At 36.8% G+C, this 18,958-nt stretch overlaps 1 protein-coding gene across 11 annotated transcripts in view; it reads left to right on the forward strand.

The window, feature by feature from the left end:
• Nucleotides 1–18,958, forward strand: part of Lrrc4c (leucine rich repeat containing 4C) — a 1,322,183-nt gene that overhangs the window by 750,325 nt on the left and 552,900 nt on the right. For all 11 annotated transcript variants that reach the window (XR_005091479.1, XR_005091478.1, XM_028877840.2 and 8 more), the window contains one exon: nt 17,024–17,160. The gene's annotated coding sequence lies outside the window, so the exon portion shown is untranslated. The remainder of the gene's footprint in view (nt 1–17,023; nt 17,161–18,958) is intronic.

An 18,958-nucleotide genomic window follows, 5' to 3' on the forward strand; every position in this document is an offset into this window, starting at 1 on the left:
CATGAATCACAACTGATGACTGAGATTAGGAAGGAGAAAGACTTGGCATTGATGATTCATTAAGTACCTAAATACACAACAATGGTATAGTGATTAATACTATTGTTAACTTGACAGAACCTAGAACCCCACTAGAGACAGGACTCTGGGTATGCCTGATGAAAATTATCTTGATTACCTTAATTGAGTTGGGTCATCGTGTACAGCACCACTACAGCACTACTCCTTGGCTGGAGTCTTTAACTCTATAAGTGGATAAAGGGAAGTTAGCCACAGCATGCATTCCTCACTCTCTGCATTGGATTATGTCTAAAATGCGAACAGTAGTGTCAGCCTCCTGCTATCTGGATGAATGTTAGACACTATTATACAACATCTTTAGTGCTATTCTTGATCCCTATCCATTCTAAGAGACTTAATTAGAATATAAGTATTTTTAAGGCTGAGAATCATCAGCAACTGTCAGTGTTCAGCTATATCACCTCTACTCCAAAGCTCACAGAACATCACAGAAAATGGGTAGACTAGGATAAGGAAGAATACTGTGAAAGGCTGGTGTCCAGACATGACATAATTGTTATAAAAAATGAGCTCACAGTAGCTGTGGTTACTTGCAGAAGACCTCCATAAGATCAGAAGTCTAAAACATTCCAGCATGGAGTACAAAGGAGTTCTGAAGGTCTCACCCCAAGCTATGGAGCTAAGAACAGCTGATGGCTTCTGAAGGAAGGAAAGCCACTTTGCTTTGGAGGCAGGGGGAGTTTTGGTAAGCTGCTCACATCCCAATCAATCAGGTCACACATGCATCTGTGAACAGCCTAATTGGATTCAGTGGGTTATTTAAAAAGAACATGAAGTTGAGAGGAAAAAGAGATGAGGAGATGTAGGAATAGAGTGGGAGATAGATATGACCAAGATATAATACACACATATATAAAATTTCAAACAGTAAAAACACACATAAATGTTATATATATACATTATAATTTATAACTAACTCTAAGTATATATATACATACATACATACATACATACATACAGAGAGGGAGAGAGAGAGAGAGAGAGAGAGAGGAGAGAGAGAGAGAGAGAGAGAGTCTGATTCCTGGAATCCACATGATGTAAGGAGAGATAATTGGCTCCTGCAAGGTGTTTTCTGATTTTCCTATGTGTACCATGGCATATGTGTGGTACCCGGACATGCGCATGCTTACAAGCACTCACATACACACAGATAAATTAATGTTTGAGTGTACCATATCTAACAATTTTACATTTTTTCACAAATTTGCTTAAAGTTCATTTAATTGCTTATGGAGTTAGTATAAGAGGGGACCTGGTTCCCCTCACCATCAGTGGATTTTCGTGTTCGGCATGAGTGTCTGATGGCCCTTCTCCTTTAAAGTGCCCAGTAGTACAGCCAATCAGAATTTGAAATGGAAGATCTCAGTTTTCTTCAAAGGCAAGAACAGAATGAAATCAATGTAAAAGTTGGTGGCGTGGAAAGGAGGATGACACAGAATACATGGACATGTGGAAATAAAAGCCTGAGGGGCCACAAGCCCGGGATAACAGGCATGGAATCTAAAACCAATCTGAAAATTCTTTGTTGAAAATTAGGCAGCAAAAATACTACTCCCCTCTTGTAGTTTTCTGGAAATCTATTCTTGCTTTAATAAAAGGAAACTCCTCTTGAATTTCTATCAAGCGTTTCTGTATTACGTTCATCCAAACACAGTACAAAGATAATGGACTTCATGAATCCTGTATGGGAATGGACTGTAAAGAAAGAAGAGAAGGGATCCATTAATTAGTTTCCTCATTCACTCATTTGTTCAGCCATCCATCCATCCATTCACTCACTGTTTATTCTAATGTAATAGATCAGCTTACAGGAAAACTGTCAAGTCCTAGTATTGACCTCATTTGAAAAGAGGGCAATTCGGAATGAAAAGCCTATTCAGGATTTATCTTTGCCTTTAAAAATGTAGCACCAGACAGTCTTAAACAAAGTAGGGAGTGTCAACACCAAACCAAGAATCAAAAGTGTGCTGAACGCCCTTATAAGTTACAACTTATGCTCGGTCTGCCCCTGTTGTTCTTTTTTGTTGTGAAGGAAAAAAAGCCCCCAAATGAAATCACCCAGCTATGCCTTCTCTACAATCTATTCCATAGTACCTTGGCTTTGGGACAAATATAAATTAGACATGAATGGAGGGGGGAAAGATCTCTCTAGCTATTCCATTGGATCATTATTTTTAAATGTAAGTAAGGTTGAACTGTAATTTATAGCTGGGAGTTCTCTGAGGTTTACATTCTCCTCTTAATAACTATATTTTCTTCTCTCATTATAGATTAATGATAGTGAGCAACCGAGCTTTGCTTAGGGATTGGTATAAAGCAAATGTCAGTAGAAATTATGAGTATTTTGTCTAGAAGGATATTGGGGAAAAAAAGAAAAGTTCTGGAAATGAGCTTGCTAGAAGATACCACATCATGGCATCTTAATTTGCTACATGTATGTAGGTCATTTAAAATGTCTATTCTTTCCCTCTCCACAACCACATACTGATAGATCAATTGTGGAATTTTCCTTTAGAAGCAAAAATAGTGACATTCATCAAGCATAGCTATATTCCTAATTTAAAAATTGGCCCTTGAAGCTACAGCAACTATAACATGTGTGATTATTTTCTGTGGAACTGAAAAAAATAGGTGTCGCATTCTTGGGGTTTCAAATGCTGGGTATCAATATATTTATAACTACAAAGGACCTCGAGTTGTCACACAAGTCACCAGAATCAACTTCACATCGTATAAAATTAGTATATTTTTAACCTCAAAATTATGACTAGCCATTTCACACACACACACACACACACACACACACACACACACACACACACACACAGAGTGTGTGGTATCGACACACTCTCATGTGTTAGGAAAACTGATAGCCTAAACTTTTCACAGATAGAGATGACTTATTTCTGCATAGTGAGTTAACTAAACTTAGTAGCTCTCATAACTTAATTCCTGATCTCACATTTCTGTGATTTAGGAGTACAAGGACAGGTTAACCTCTGCCCCAACGTTAGCAATCAAGAGATTGAGAAGGCCACCTTCTCTGAGTTTCTTTCAGTCTATCCTTATTATTGACATAATAGAGTTTCATGTAATTATAAGATAGATGCCCTGTTATTAACTGGTCATCATCTACTGGTGACTCTGTCTAGATCACTATACAATATAGCCACTTGCTTCCTCACTCCCAGAAGGAGGATTTATTGGCAGAGTCTGCTAAGGTGTAGTAATATGTAATATAGTGCAACCACAAAGAGATTGTCTTTCTCCTTCCCTGTATTCTAATAGTTAACTGCCAGCCACAGATGCATATACATAAGAAGAGTGGATTATACAAGGATTTGACTCACAAAGTCAATTGACCACTGTAATATATGAGCCTAATAAATGGGATACAGTTTTATCATACTGAACATTCTTTCATTGATTGAGAACAAAGCTCAGTTTTAGGACACTTGCCTAGTTTACTTAAGGCCCTGGGTGCAATCTCTATCACTTGAAAATAAAACAAAGAAAAGCAAAGCAGAACTAGTGAAATCAGGCATTATACTTAAGCAGGGAACATCTTCTGTATTATAATTAAGTTATTCATAGTATATTAAAATGCCAATTCTATACATTGCTCACTATCCCATTATCATGTACATAAAAATATATTTGTATAGCAATATTACTTAACTAATTTATAAATACCCCCTTGCCCTAATATGCAGAAAATTTAGAAAATTTCTAATTTCTGTTGTAATAGTAACCACATTTTGAAAAACTTACACTCTCATTTTTGTGATGGCCAGCATTAATCATCAGTTTGACAAGATATAGACCAGTGAGAAACAAACCATTGTTCACATCCATGAGGAAGTCTCTAGTTTAGTTAACTGAGATCAAATGATGCATCTTAAATGTAGTTGGAACCATTTCATGGACAGGGGCCTGGATTGAATAAAAGAGAGAAAATGAAGTAGGCTACAGTCTCTCTCTCTCTCTCTCTCTCTCTCTCTCTCTCTCTCTCTCTCTCTCTCTCTCTCTCTCTCTCTCTCCTCTGTGTCTGTGGACCCCATGTGAATAGTTTCATCAAGTCCTTACTAGTCTAGATTCCCTGTCATGATGGATTAGATCCTCAAATCATGAGCCAAATAATTCCTCTTTTTCCCCTTTCTCAAGTTCCTTTCCTCAGATATATTGTCAAATTAATGAGAAAAGTAACTCATACATTTATCAGATAATATGCTTTTCTCTATGCTGTTTTCTTTTCATTTAAATAATATTTTTTTGAAATTTCTTCATTTAGTTTGGTGAAGATATGGAATGCATTGAAGTTGTATGAGGAGATATTCATCATTTTTCCTATCATGGAAGGAAATAAAATGCACAACCACTTAGCCACAGAAGTTGCCACCTACCTGCCCTTTCTAGAGTCAACCACCACCCAAAAATCTTAAATGGGAGGTACCAGAAATATAACATTTAGACAGCTTCAAGAAAGTATCACTCTAAGTAGTGTAATGAAATCTCACTTTGCTATACTTCTGTCCTTCCCTGAGCCATAAGCTATCCCTTTGTGCTATTCATACCAGCATATCCAGAGTATGCATGTTACCTACCTACTACATAGCCTTTTTCTTTGTCAGATGTATATTACTCATGTTCAAGTAATTAGTTGAAGATAGACTGTGCTCTATAACTTCTATGGCAGTTTTCTCATCATTTTCCTGTTTTGTGATTAGTTATTTTATTGATTTATTCTTAAGCTGACTTTATAAATTAAGCCATTTCAAGTGTAAACTTAAGTAGAATACACAGCCAAGGGGCATGGAACCAGCACTGGTTTCAGGCATTTAGAATGTACCCATCAACGGTGGAAGTGGACTCCTGGGTGGGGTGGAAGGTATCTTTCTCTGTGACTCCTGTTCCTAGTCCTGACACTATAAAACACAGGAGGATTGAAGTTTCGGTACTTCTTGGATTAATGAGTTACTTCTTACAATTTTTTTTTGAGAACTCCTTATATGGATACTGTAGATCAAGCCTCTTCTTCCCTCCTAACCTTCCTGCATTTATATTACACTTCAAATACAGGATTCCTTATTTTTTTTAATTATATATGTATATATATCACAGTTATAATAAAATAAATATTTATATATAAAGAGTATATATTTTACACAATAGCAATATATATAATTGAGAGATCATTTAGTAATGTTCATATTAGTTTAGGCTGACCTCTTAGGATTGGCTAACACATCAGGGCGATCTTCCCTGGAGAAAATTAATTCAGCCACTCTGAGCAACCCTCAATTGCCTGTAGTTTTTTTTTTTTTTTTTTTTTTTTAGGAAAACACCAAGCTCAATTTTTCCCCACAAGAATGAAAGGAAAAAGAATAAAGTGAGTGTTGTGACTCTGCATGCATTCATACTTACTCAAAATTCCTTGAATATAGTTTGTTGTATTATTTTGTACTTATAAAATATTCTTGAGTTTCTATTTTTAAATTTTTGTTTAACTGATACATAAAACATACATGCTGCATACATTCATTGGATATCATGCAGTGTTTAATGCATCTATATGTTATATAAGGAAGGTTTAGATCGGGTTCAATATATTTAACTCCAACATTTGTCACTTTCTTATGGTGAAATTTTCAAGCCTTTCTTCTTGCTGTTTGAAAAATCTGGCTCATTATTCTTACCTCCATTCACCATATTGGGCAGTATGACACTAGAGATTTTTTTTTTCTTTTCAATGTTTCTAGTTGATATAGAATTATATCACTTCCTAAGCTGGCCTTAATCTACACATACTCTTACCTCTGCCTCCTTTACCAAATCCTATTGACTTGTGCCTTCCGGGTTAGGTAGAAACCTGGTGCCAGGGAAACTCCCAGGAGTCCACAAGAATAAGCTCAGATAAGACTCCTAGTAATAGTGGAGAGGGTGTCTGAATTGGCCACCTACTGTAATTATATTGGTAATTACCATAATTGTCATCATAGAGCCTTTACCCAGTAACTGATGGAAGCAGATGCAGAGATACACTGGTAAGCAATGAGCGGAGCTCTGGGAGTCCTGCTGAAGAAAGGAAAGAGGGATTGCATGAGCCACAGTGGGTCAAGGTCATGGTGGGGAAATCCACAGAGACAGCTGACCTGAGCTCATGGGAGCTCATGGACTCTGGACCAACAGTTAGCCTGCATGAGACTGACATAGGCCCTCTGTATGTGGGTGACAGTTGTGTAGCTTGGTGTGTTTGTAAGGCTCCTATCAGTGAGATCAAGACCTGTCTCCTGGTACTTAGCTGGCTTTTGAGAACCTGTTCTCCATGCTGGAGTACCTTGCCAGCCTTGATACAGGGGAAGGAGCTTGGTTCTACCTCAATTTGATGTGCCATGATTTGTTCAAGCCCATGGGAGGCCTGCCCCTTTCTGAATGGAGATGGAGGAGAAGTTGATGGGGAGGTGGGAGGCAGGGGGCAGGGGCAGGAGGAGAGGAGGGAGGGGAAACTGTGGTCAGTATGTAAAGTAAATGAAAAAAATGTTAATTAAATAAAATTTAAAAAAATTAAAAGGAATGGCATGAAAAACCACAATGTAGAGAATCATTAGTTATTATATATATGTAAAAGAATTACATCACTTCCTCTCTCCCTTTCCTCATCTCAGATCCTCCAAGCTACCCCTCCTTTGAATCTGTCTCCTGCCCTCCAATTCTAAAAATCAATAACCTCTTTTTCTATTATAATTGCTACATGGATATATATGCATATATATGCACACACATATACATATACATGTATATTTACATATACATATACTTCCTGCTGAGTTTTTTTTTTTTGTGTGTGTGTGTGTGTGTATGTTTTCAAAGCTGATCACTTTGCATAGAACAACGAATAAGGGGGCTCATTCTTGGGAGAGTCTAATTCTCCAATTCTCCTTCTCCCAGCAGTCAGTAATTGCCTTTTTCTAAAGTGGGATTCCACAAAATTTTCTCCCTTCCCATTAACATTTTCTATTGATATCAGCATTGTTCTAGTTTCACTCATGCAGGCATTTTTGGGCGAGACTATTTCACAGTAGACTTCTTGGTACTCAGATAATTACATTCTTTCCATCCTCAGTTTGTGATGTCCCTTGAGCCATAGATAATGAAGTTGTGATGTAGATCTATCCAGTGGGTTTAGGGTTTCCATGATCCATGGATCGCTATGTTGTAAGTACCCAGTTGTAGTTTTTCTGAGATGGTCCCCAATTTCCGGGGTTGGGGGGGTGAGCTTTTTGACATAAGTTGGTAGCTGCATGTATCTGTGTGTAGAACTGTAAGACATAGAATGTCATAAGGAATTGTGCTGGTCTTAGACAAGTATCTACCCACCACTTTGGTAGATATTCTCCTTCATACATAGCTGTAAATGATTGCCCGCTGGTCAGCCTTGTCCCTCCTTCTGTCTGGCTCTCTTCAACCTCTGGTAAGAATCATTCCATTCTGAACTTTCATAAGAATTCTTCTTTCAGGTTTCATAATGGAGTGAGTGTAAACAGTACTTTTCTTTCTGTATCTGAATTATTTATTTTAACATAATGATGTTTAGGCACATCCATGTTGTCACAAATTTCAGATTTCAATCTTAACTAAGTAATATCCTATTGTATGTGTGAGTCATGCTGTCTTTATTCAAAAGTTGATGGACACTTTGCTTTTTCCCCCCCTGAATTTCTTTACTATTGGGAATGATTTTTTTAAAAGTATTATAAATTATATGGCTTTAATTAAAAAAAAAAAACTCATATGATTTAGCTGTCCCACAATGAATATGGACTTTAAAGCCTTGTGTTGTACAAGATAAATGCAAAAAAGCTTTATCTGTCAATTATAAAACAAAAACACTGGTAACTGGTATGTGAATCTCTCAATCTCTCCCTCTCTCTCCCCACCCCTTCCCTCCCTCCCACCTCTTTCTCCCAGCCCCGCACCTCCCATGACCTGGAATTCCTCCTGCTCCTCCCCACTTTATTTCCTTCCTCCTGGATTATGAACATTTCTTCCACCCAAGCTGCAAAAGCTAGCTCAGTGCAGTCGCATGAAAAGCCTCCCATTTAAAAAAAAAAAAAAAAAAAATTGCAGACGTCCACAAGCTGCTCCTTCTGATTTAAGTTTCTAAAGGAGGATAGAGAACTTGAGGTTTTAATGACTTGTTACTACCCAGGCTGAGTTTAGGAAAAAATAAATACAGGAAGATAATAGGCCTTCCCAGAGTTGAGGACTCCATTACTGTTGTTCCTGGTTGTGTGTGTTCTACTACTGAGGTGCATTGCCTGGCAGCTACCGTTAGCGGAGGTTGGGTTTTGAGTGTTGGGGTATGAATGACCCTGATCTTAAGGATTTTAATGGTGTCATAAAATTAAAGTTAAATTTCAAATCCAGCAGGTGGTTCATCTACTTGGAGAGTAGATGACTGAGCCTGTGTGTAGATGTAGACAGTCTCAGGTAGCCCTTCCAGACCGGTAATATCTGGAGGGTGGCTGTGAGAAATCTTCCCCTCAGCAAGAGGCAAGAGAAATCATCCAGAGAAGGCTTTGAAGGCGTGAGTGTGTTTCAGGTTGGTGATAGTTCATGCTACAACTTCCTAACTCAAATAACAGGCTCTCGTGTGACTGAAAGTCAGACCTTCTGTGACTTGCTCATTCTTTATGCACCTTTCCTTTTATGTCACACACAGACATGGTTTGTGTCAACCTCTCACCTTAATCAAGTTCACAGCTGATTTCGATTCATGAGTGCCCTGTTAAGAATATTTATTTGCTTAATGATTCTTTACTTAACTAAAGAGTGTTTCATAATGTTTCTCTTTTTTTAAAGGAATGATGTTTTAAAGGACACAGGAATGCATATGTGTTTCTAACACACTGATTCCATTTGCATGTCAGTGTTTTGAATGACCCATTTGCAGTCCTGTTATTAAACAATTTTGAAGGCATTCTAGTAGAAGATGAACTTAATTTTTGTTAATTTTATAACAGAACCACTTTTCTCTTAATTTTTATTATGTTTCACATAATGTACACGAAGAATTGGGTATCACCGTTAAAAATTGCAACAAGTTAGCTTAATTGCTAAAGAGATGAACTTGAGCAGAAGCAGTCTAGTACTAGAACTTTAATCTTCACCACAATGTAACTACTCCATTAAGATTCCAGGAAAAGATGTTCTTGGCTGAGTTTAAGCCCTTTAAAAGAACAAAGCCTAGATTTCTCCAAGCAACTTCTTTTCGTAAACGTGGACTTAATGGGCCTAGGGGATGTGCTTCCTGATAGGCCCTGACCCACTTCTATACCAGACCTCATTATTAAGAAAGACTCTGTGTCCTCATTTGACTTTCAGAACCTCCACAAGTCTGTCCTCTGAAGGCAGTCTTCAGTGATTTACCTCTAAGCTCAATGATGGCTTGGTGTGAAGAGTATGTGGGTTGAGACTGAAGTTTCAGTCTGGAGTTTCTCTATGAAGTCATACGAGGTCTTTGTACAAAACTAAACTTAACACCTATGAGAATAGGGCTTCCAAGAGAGGACTTATCTTCTATGCCCTTTCATCTTATGATGAGAGTTCAAAAAGTCCAAGAACTCAACTGTTGAGTCTGACTTTATTTGTCATTGCCAAGATTAAAAAGATAACTTTTTAGAAGATAACTTGTTTTCTTAGTAGATTATTTTTTTCTTTTACTTAAACATTTTCATGTGCCCTTATTTGCCAGGCATCTTGTAAATGTTAAGAGCAAGCATGTGCAGCACACATACTGGTGATCTGTGACCTCACCTAGAAAATGGTTGTTTTTATTATTCTTTGCTTTGATAAGGTTTAAGTAAGTGTGTCTGAAATATGGACCTTTTCTTATTGTTCTTACTATCTTCTCATTTATTCATTGGGATTTGGAATTAGAGCTTTGTGTTTCAAGATGGCAGAGTTGGCACATAGATGTTTCACAAGTAGTCTAAGGATTTTTGATTTACAAACATGATTCCAGATAGTTCATTATTTTTCACTTAGTGCATTCAAAGATATTTATTGGTTAAATGAAAAGTTGTATCAAGCATCAGTAGAGCACTTATCAAATATCAGATAAAATATGCTTTGCTTCCCATTGGGTACAACATTTAATATTAATCAGTTACATTTTAGCTAAATACCTCATCATTCTTATCTTATAAATTCTACTAGTCAATCTCCGAGAATACTGACTCAAGGTGAGAAAGCTACTAATTGATGATCTAGAAGAGCTAATCATGAGTGTATGAACAATGAAGACTGTGTGGTTTTCTTCCTATGGAACTAATAAATGAAACAATTAAGAGCAGCCATGGTTATCCTTAGCAGTAAGCTTGCCCTGAAAACATAGTTGTAACAGTGTAGTATCATGAGCTCTTCGTGCTGAACAGTAGCGTAAAGCTTACATATCTTTCTTTTTGGTATTTTTCTAGGCAGGTAGACCTTGAATTTCTGCCACTAATGACATAAATACATTTAAACTTAATACTACTGTTTTCTCAAAATATTGTGAAAGAGATGGTGTGGATGGAATGGAAGCAAGGCACATGCTGGCATCAGTTCCTGTTTTGAAATCAATACACTAGCACATTTTTATTGAGTTATATAAGTTACAAATGTTTATTATACTTCTGAGTGAAGATGCCAGATATAATACTGTCATTATAAATATAATAATTCTGTTCCTGATTGTATATTTATGTCAAAAGTCCTATTGAGATGGGGATGCTGATGACACAAATGTAATAAAAATTCCTTTATTCATTTATAGCCAGTAAAACAATATTAGAATATGATATATTCCATCTTCCTTCAGGTTAGTGAGTTGGGTCTCATAATTCTCTATTATATTTACTGCTTGTTGAGATATAATTTGCACAGATCTTATCTTCACCATTAATATTCTTGCATTGCCCTACATTACAAATTATTTATCCATATGCAAGTGGTGAAGACACCATTTTGTGGAAATAATCATGGTAAATGGAAATATGACAACTATCAGATTGGAAAGGCACTAGACAAAACAGACTAGAGATGCCAACATGTATTAACAATAGGGTATGGGTCCTATTTGGGTGCAGTGTACCCTGGATCTTCTGAGTTGAGAGGAATTGCTTCTGTAAGTTGTGATATATGACCTACCAAGCAGCGCTGTGGGACAAAACATTCACCCGAGGACAGAGCTAAGCCTCTTGTTAAAATGTAACCCTAAGACAGTTTGTAGTTAGATAGTAAGGTGAGGAGAAGATCTATAGTTTCAGATGATGGCTCATAAGCATTATGCTGCAGCTCAAAACAAAAATCTTTGAACTCACCAAGTATGCTAGATGGTAGACCTGGATGAAGAAGGTTATGAATGCTCTGTAAAGACATGATACTATATATGTCTACTGTGGGACACCAACAACTATACTTTTGCACTGGCTTCAGTACACATACAAAGAAAATTTAGGGTCTGTTATGACTTAGTTTCTACCATAAGATGCTTTCCTTTATTTGGAATTTTCAAAAAAACCTTACTGACTCTTGGCTCATGCCTATGATTGAAGTACCCACTTGGTACTTCCATTTGAAAAAGTTGGTTTCAGCATTGAGTATACCTTTTCCCAGTTCTTTGATTTAACCAATTATAGTTGACTACAAGCTAACTGGGAGTCTTTTCACTTACATGAGAGGAAACAATAATCTCTTGTAAGCATCTTATTCTACAGAGCATGTGTTCATTCACAGAAATATTTATGAAAGGAAAGTGGAGGTAAGGCCAATCATTAGACTTACTCTTTCTAAAGCACTAAGGGCTGTGATGTAATAGGAAAAGAACACGAAGACAGATACAATGTACAGGTTTTAAATGTGTGAGGCATGATATTAGCTATACTGTCTTGGTCACATTATGCATAATAACAAAACACTAGTGGATTTCCTGTAATTCATTCAAGGTTTACTCCTTTCAAATTGTGTTGAGGATTATACAGTAGATATGAAAAATACTTTTGTGTATTGTTTTCCTAAAAACTAATGGGTAGGCAAATTGAGCCTATAGAATGAAAACAAATGCAGAAATATTTAAAATGCACAAAGGTGGCAGATTATGATTAATTAGAAAGTTAAGTTTCTTTAGAATGTTCTTATGTCATTCATATTCAAATACAAGCTGCAATTCAACATTACTCAATCACAGGACTCTGCAGGGGATTCCATTTTCTTGTGAGAAGCTTGACAAATTTGGACCTTCATGATTTATGGACTCTATTCTAACAAAGAGATCAACAAATAGCTTATCCAAATACCTTTGACTCAGGAGAAAACTAACACTTTCAGGTACAAACCTGCAATATTCTTGGCCATCTGCATAATGACTGAAATTAGCATTGGTTTACACAGTGCACAATTCCTTTAGAATTTAGATGTCTTTGAAAGGAACAGAAGGCTATAAATTTCCTTTGGGAAAAGTCTCTGGAGGGCTTGAGGTTCTGAAACCAAAGGACTCCAGGGTTAGAGGCCTGTACTGCATGGTTGAGAGGACATTAAGATGGAGTTCTTCAAGGGATAGCTGTGTTGCTTTTAAAATCTTCTCATTGCTCCTTCTGTGAAAGACACAGTCTTACCTTTCAAGGAACACTAGTAACAAATAGCTTCTCTTTTTGCTATGTTTATTGCAGGGTGATATAAGCTAAAACTAAACATTCAATTCTTGTGACCATAGTGTGTTCACACAGGAAGGAAGAGGGGAAAAGTCAGGAAAGTGAACAAGGTGGGGGAAAGTACAGGGAAGATTGATGAGAAAGATTGGAGTGGAACAGACACAAAGGAAAGGGAAGCATACAATCTCTTTTATCTTTAAGGTTTGTACTTATGACTAAGCTGGCCCTAAAGTTTATGCACTAGAAGACATTAACCCATTAATCTGATAGACAGCTTGCTCTGTCAGATTGTGAGTCCAAGTTGTCAACTACACTGCAAGGGATAGAGTGAAATGCCACTCCTATTGTCTTATGTGGCGCACAGACAGGGGAACTTGGGTCTGAATTTCTGGACACAGAACAAACACAAAGGTATCCAGTGCACCCTTATCTGTAGAGGTCGCCACTCTGTGAAATAAGCAGAAGACAGCACCATGATTCTGAATGCTTTCATCTCCAAAATCTCTTCTAATATTCCCTTTTGATCATATGAATTTTATCTGTTGGCTTTTATGTATGTTTACTATAGAGTCCATGGTTCTAATAATATGTGGTGTGTGTACCAGATTTTTATTAATAAGATAAATATATCCTTTTAGGGTTTTGTTTGTTTTTGTTTGTTTGTTTTGTTTTGTTTTTCGAGATAGGGTTTCTCTATGTAGCTTTGCGCCTTTCCTGGAGCTCGCTTTGGAGACCAGGCTGGCCTCAAACTCACAGAGATCCGCCTGCCTCTGCCTCCTGAGTGCTGGAATTAAAGGCGTGCACCGCCACCGCTGCCTCTGCCGCCTGGCTGTTTTTTGTTGTTGTTGTTTTTGAGATAGCAGAAAATATTGTTCCAGCTTTGGGTTAATTTCAATATAGTCATAATAATTTTAACATAATATTTTTATTAATTATTTGTAAACTTCATATACACTTACAATGTATTTTGATCATGTTCACCAGCATGCCTTCTCCTCATTCCTCTCAGATCTTCTAATTCATATTTCCTCTAATTCATATTTCCCTCCACTTCATATCCTTTCTCTCACTGTGGATCATGATAGTCACTACCTTTTCAAAATATTGAAATGTATACATGCCATCATGTAAGTATGAAAATAATAAGCACATATAATACTTAAGTAGAAGGAAAAATGTATTCCCACACAAGTCTTCAGACCAACAGAAGAGGTAAAACTTGCTCAAGCTAATGAGGCTACAGGGAGAACATTTGAGACCCTCTGCAACCTCAGCTCCTCTGTTTTCTCAGTGATGCTGACAGATAGGATAAAGGTTCTAATTTCGTATTTGTACTAGTTAAGTGGAAAGAGGAAGACAGAGCTAGAAGATTTGGAGAGCCAGTGCATCTCTCTGAGCTCGGCCTCCTCTGTACATGTGGATAGTGTGCTATGAGACACAGCTATCTCTTTCTATCCTAAAGCACCATGATTCGTTTTTAAACATTACTTTCTTTGAGCCTCATTTTTTCTTATCTATAAATAGGGAAGAATCCCTACATCACAAGGTGACTTTAAGGATTAAAAGATAGTAATCCTGTATCTCTTCTCACTCAGATCTATTGGTTTCTGGATTTACTTAGCAGGAGTTTTGAGAAGTGAGTTCTGATAGCAAATAGTAGCATGGTATGAAATTATTTGAATTCAGGTTTTCTCGTGGTAAATGGTTTTGAGAAAGTCAGGATTTATTAAATGCTTTTAGTTCCAGGATATCTATGGAAGACCTTTACAGGCAACTTTCAATGAAGACTTAACCTAGTCCCCTTGACCTTGAAGTTAGAAGGGGCCTGCTACTATTCAGCACTAGGATCGAGCACAGAGCACAGTGTCTAGTAATGAAGAGGTGTCCACGAGTTGTCTGTGGCTCTCAGGCAAGACCTGGAGGCCCACTAAATCTTGTTTTAAAAGCACTCCATACACTATAGACCCATGGAGTTTTAAATTGATCAAAGGTAATTTTCAAAATGGAGAAAATAACCACTAATAGAGATACAAAATAAACAGATATTAAAGTTTTCTTTAATTATCACTGGGAGAGCCACTAGATATAGCTAGTTCAAAAGAAAAGAAGTATTTGTAGATGAAGATCATGGAAATTACAGTGAAAATAAAGGGAGGTTTTTTTTTTTTCTGGTTTGGGTAAGAATTTATTTATTTTCAAGTGTATGGGTGTTTTGTTTGCATGTGTGTCTACAAACCACATGTTTATCTAGTGTCTGTAGAGGTCTGAAAAAATCCCTGGAACTGGAGTTTCAGGTGTTTGTAAGCTACCATGTGAGTACTGGGACTCAAACACGGGTCCTTTGGAAGAGGAAACAGTCATCTTAACAGCTAAGCTCTCTCCCCAACCCTACTTAGCTATGTCTTAAATAAGGAAAGACAGAAGACCTTTCCTATTCTAACATAATGGTCTTTGGAAACAAGGCAAAGGCCAATACAATGGTTGACAGTCTCTTAATATAATTAGTTAATATAAGAAGATTAAATTTAAAAAGTACAATGATTTAAGTAATTACAATTTTGTTGTTGTTGAATTTATTTAGATAAATCCTGTGAATCCAAAATGATGATGGGATATTTTGAAGAACAAAACAAAAGTAACCAACAACCTCAAAAGGATATGTATCTGTCCTTGTTAGCATTAATTGTGAACTTGAAAGACCTTTAAGTCATCTGAGAGTAAAGTTTGGACTGAAGAACTACTTAGATATCCAATTGCTTGGCTTGCATGTGAGCATGCCTATGGATTATTCATTTGATTATTAACTAATTCAGGAGGGCCCAGCCTACTATGGGTGGTACCATCACTAAGCAAGTGGTCCAGGACAGTATAAAAAAAAATAACTAAGTGTGAGCCTGTGAGAAAACAAGCCAGAGAGTAAATTAATAATATTTCCCCTAAATTTCTACCTGTAGGTTCCTGCCTTGAGTTCCAACGAAAGTATTAGATGAAATATAGCCTTGCCTTCCTAATTTGTTTTTTTTATATCAGACAGTTTTATCACAGCAACAGGAAAGTAACCACAACAGTGTTGAAGAAGATTTCAACAAGTTCAGTTTAAAGATTGAATTTTCTTTGTTTTGGTTTCCAAATAATGTTTAAGATTTGGATAGCATTCCATCTCTTAAAGTAGAAAAGTGTCCTTTGGGCATGGAAGAACAGTGGGTTTTTGTGGCATAGCTTGGACAAGAAGATACGAGCATAAGGTAAAATTCAAGCTGACAGTTTCCTAGGAAGAACTGGAAGGGAAGAGACTCCTATTACCATAATTCAGGTGATGGGGCCTTTTGAGCTAGATCTATATCTCCTGATCTTTTGTCAAAAACTAGCTTACTTTGAAATCTTTCTGTTTTATAGAGTTTTAGTCTGACTATGTGACGCTTAACATGAGTGACTTCATCTTGGTTTGATCTTCTGGGGCTTTGTGATAGACTGAAGTCCATGCTCTTCCACTAATTTTATTTAACAGTAATTAAAAAATATATCTGTCACTTTAATTTTATTTAACAGCAATGAAAATATGTCTATTACTAAAAGGCATATAATTAATCATGACATAAATCTCAAACTTATTTTTTTAACTACAATTCACCACAGTCTAAAGAAAAAGTGTTTTAATTTTTTTAATCTTGGACCACTTTTTTTGTATAAAACATTTTGATTTTTCATGTAAAATAAAATAATAATTGATGCTTCTCTCCCTTACTTGAATAAAAAAGAGAGATTTGGATTAACTGACATTAAACTTGATCTTCCCTCCATTTAAGTGTTCTACCTAGAATTTGAATGATAAACTAATAGAGATACCTGCCCTGGAGAACGGGGATAACAGGTGCTTGGAAAAAAGTAGTCAATAAAATAATACTTGGAAAATAACCAACACAGAACCAGGTCCAAGGTAACTCCTCACTATCAAATGTTCTTCAGACATATTTGAGTTAAAAAGTACGTTTTAGTAAAAATTGTTACATTGATCAATAAATTTTAAGGGTATCTAATCCTTCATTGACCTAGACAGATTCATATATAATATTATTGCAGATGCAAAATCATGATGACACAGAATATACTTATTTTTAAAGTTCTCTGTATGATTATCTATTACAAAAATAGCAATGGTCAAATTGTTTCTAGCAAAGTTACAGGTGATAAAAATGTAGCATTAACTGAACTGTAGGTCTAATTATATACTTTAATTTTCCTTAACATAGGAGTCACCGAAGGAACAAAAATAATGTATGTGTTTTGACACTATGGAGACATCCTGAAACCTCTTTGGAATCTCAGTAAATTAAATGAATTCAAGCTTGGCAAAAAGGAAAACTGGTCCATAGTCAACTTGCTACAGGTATGTGAGAACTGTAATTTACACCGCTAGAATTCTTCAAAGATCCATTGACGATGTGGCTGTTAATTACTTTTCAGATAATTATAATGTTTCTTTGGTACAGTTGACAGCTTCTTTTCCCTCCCATACATATACATGTGGGTGTTGGCATATGGCTAAAAGTCTGGCCATTTTATCTGGTTTACTTGGGCCTTCAGTCAGTTGCAAAAGGATGAAACAGGAAAGTACCCACCTCATAAAAATTTTACTTCTAGAGATTTATGCAAAATGATATGAGTCAAACTGTTACTCAAACAGATGTTCCCACCTGCTGCCCTGGGAGTTTACAGGCTAATAAATGGACCCGCCCAGAATTCAGAGCAAAACAAGCAACAAATGGTGATGTCCCACCTACTTTGTTGTTTTGAAACTGGGCCAGCATTGGGATCATTAATATGGAAGGAAGCATTTGGGAAAGGTAACTGTCTTCATTCTCCCGGTGGAAGGAAGCTTGCTGATTGGGAAATTTGGTGCGCTGATGGCATGAATGTATTTTCTGTTGGATTATTGGGAAATCTGTTCTTGCTTGAATAAACCTGTAGGAAGAATGAATCAGCAAATGACCCTGTGTGTACCAGGGCCATGGGTTGTAGCCTCCTCCCTCACTAAATATTGTACCGTTTAGAGTCAAATCAAGCCAAGCCATCCAGCCCTGGGGAATGCAAAGAGCCTGCTTGCTCAGCTCAATTTTCACTCTGTTATAACAAAAGAAAAAGTTCATGTTACTCTGACATTCAGCAGCATTGATGATAAAGGACAAGTTAGCAGTTGCTGTTTTAACTGACAAATACTTACTTGAATTTCCGATCTTGTTTTAAAAGTGTGAGGAGAAATCTTATTTGTGAATTGAAACCAAATAGGAATTTATCATGCTATCTTCTGTCAATATTCAGCTGTCTCTGAGTTGTACTCTAATGACTGTCCTGCATTAATACTGAAGTAGTCTTCCCAGAAGGCAATGTTCATCAATGATACCATGTTCTGTAGATTAAGCTCAGAAGAAAATATATTAACCAATATTTAGGGAAACAACTTGTTTAAGAAATTGCATATGTATACAGGTAGGCATATAGGCTTTTGTGAGTACAAAGTGTTGTTAAAAATGAAGAATCATTGGAAAGGTAACATGCCGTGCACCAAAGGGAACATGAGCAAAATGAGAGAGAATACTTGAAGCCTGTTTGTGTTGTTTACTTTGCTTTTCTCCCTTATGTAGCAGGAGAAAAGGCATTATCTTGGCAGCAGCCGGGGGCTGGGACTGAAATACTGGGGGGAAATACAAGAGCGGGGAAGAGTTTCAGCAGACTCCTGCTATTCTCTCATTGCTCTTGCAACAGATTTCCTTATCTTCTTTTTAGATGTAACCTTTACTGCAAGGACTTAGAAGGACTTAGGCTCTGCTGTAGGTGTGTTTGTTTGCTTTCTGCCTATTATTTTTTCTTAGCCTTCTCCATATTGATAATTCTGCATTGAGTGTGACATTCTCTGCACTCTCTCCGGTCTCCACTCTTACTGTAACTTCGTGTTTCCTTTAGGTTACTTTTCTTACATGCAGACTATTGCACACTAAGTATTTTAGTGGACTTCTCTGAGAGTTGTTAAGCAAATATTGGAAAACTGAAAATGCGAAAATGCACTCTGAGAAATCACATAGTTAATCAATTCAGGAGCACACAACCTGGATGAAGGAACAAGACCAAATTTGTGGGATCACTGGAGTTTAGTATATTGGAGAAGTTTGCACAGAAGGAATTAAGGT

Source organism: Peromyscus leucopus, chromosome 4 (assembly GCF_004664715.2).
Source record: "Peromyscus leucopus breed LL Stock chromosome 4, UCI_PerLeu_2.1, whole genome shotgun sequence".
Taxonomy (NCBI): domain Eukaryota; kingdom Metazoa; phylum Chordata; class Mammalia; order Rodentia; family Cricetidae; genus Peromyscus; species Peromyscus leucopus.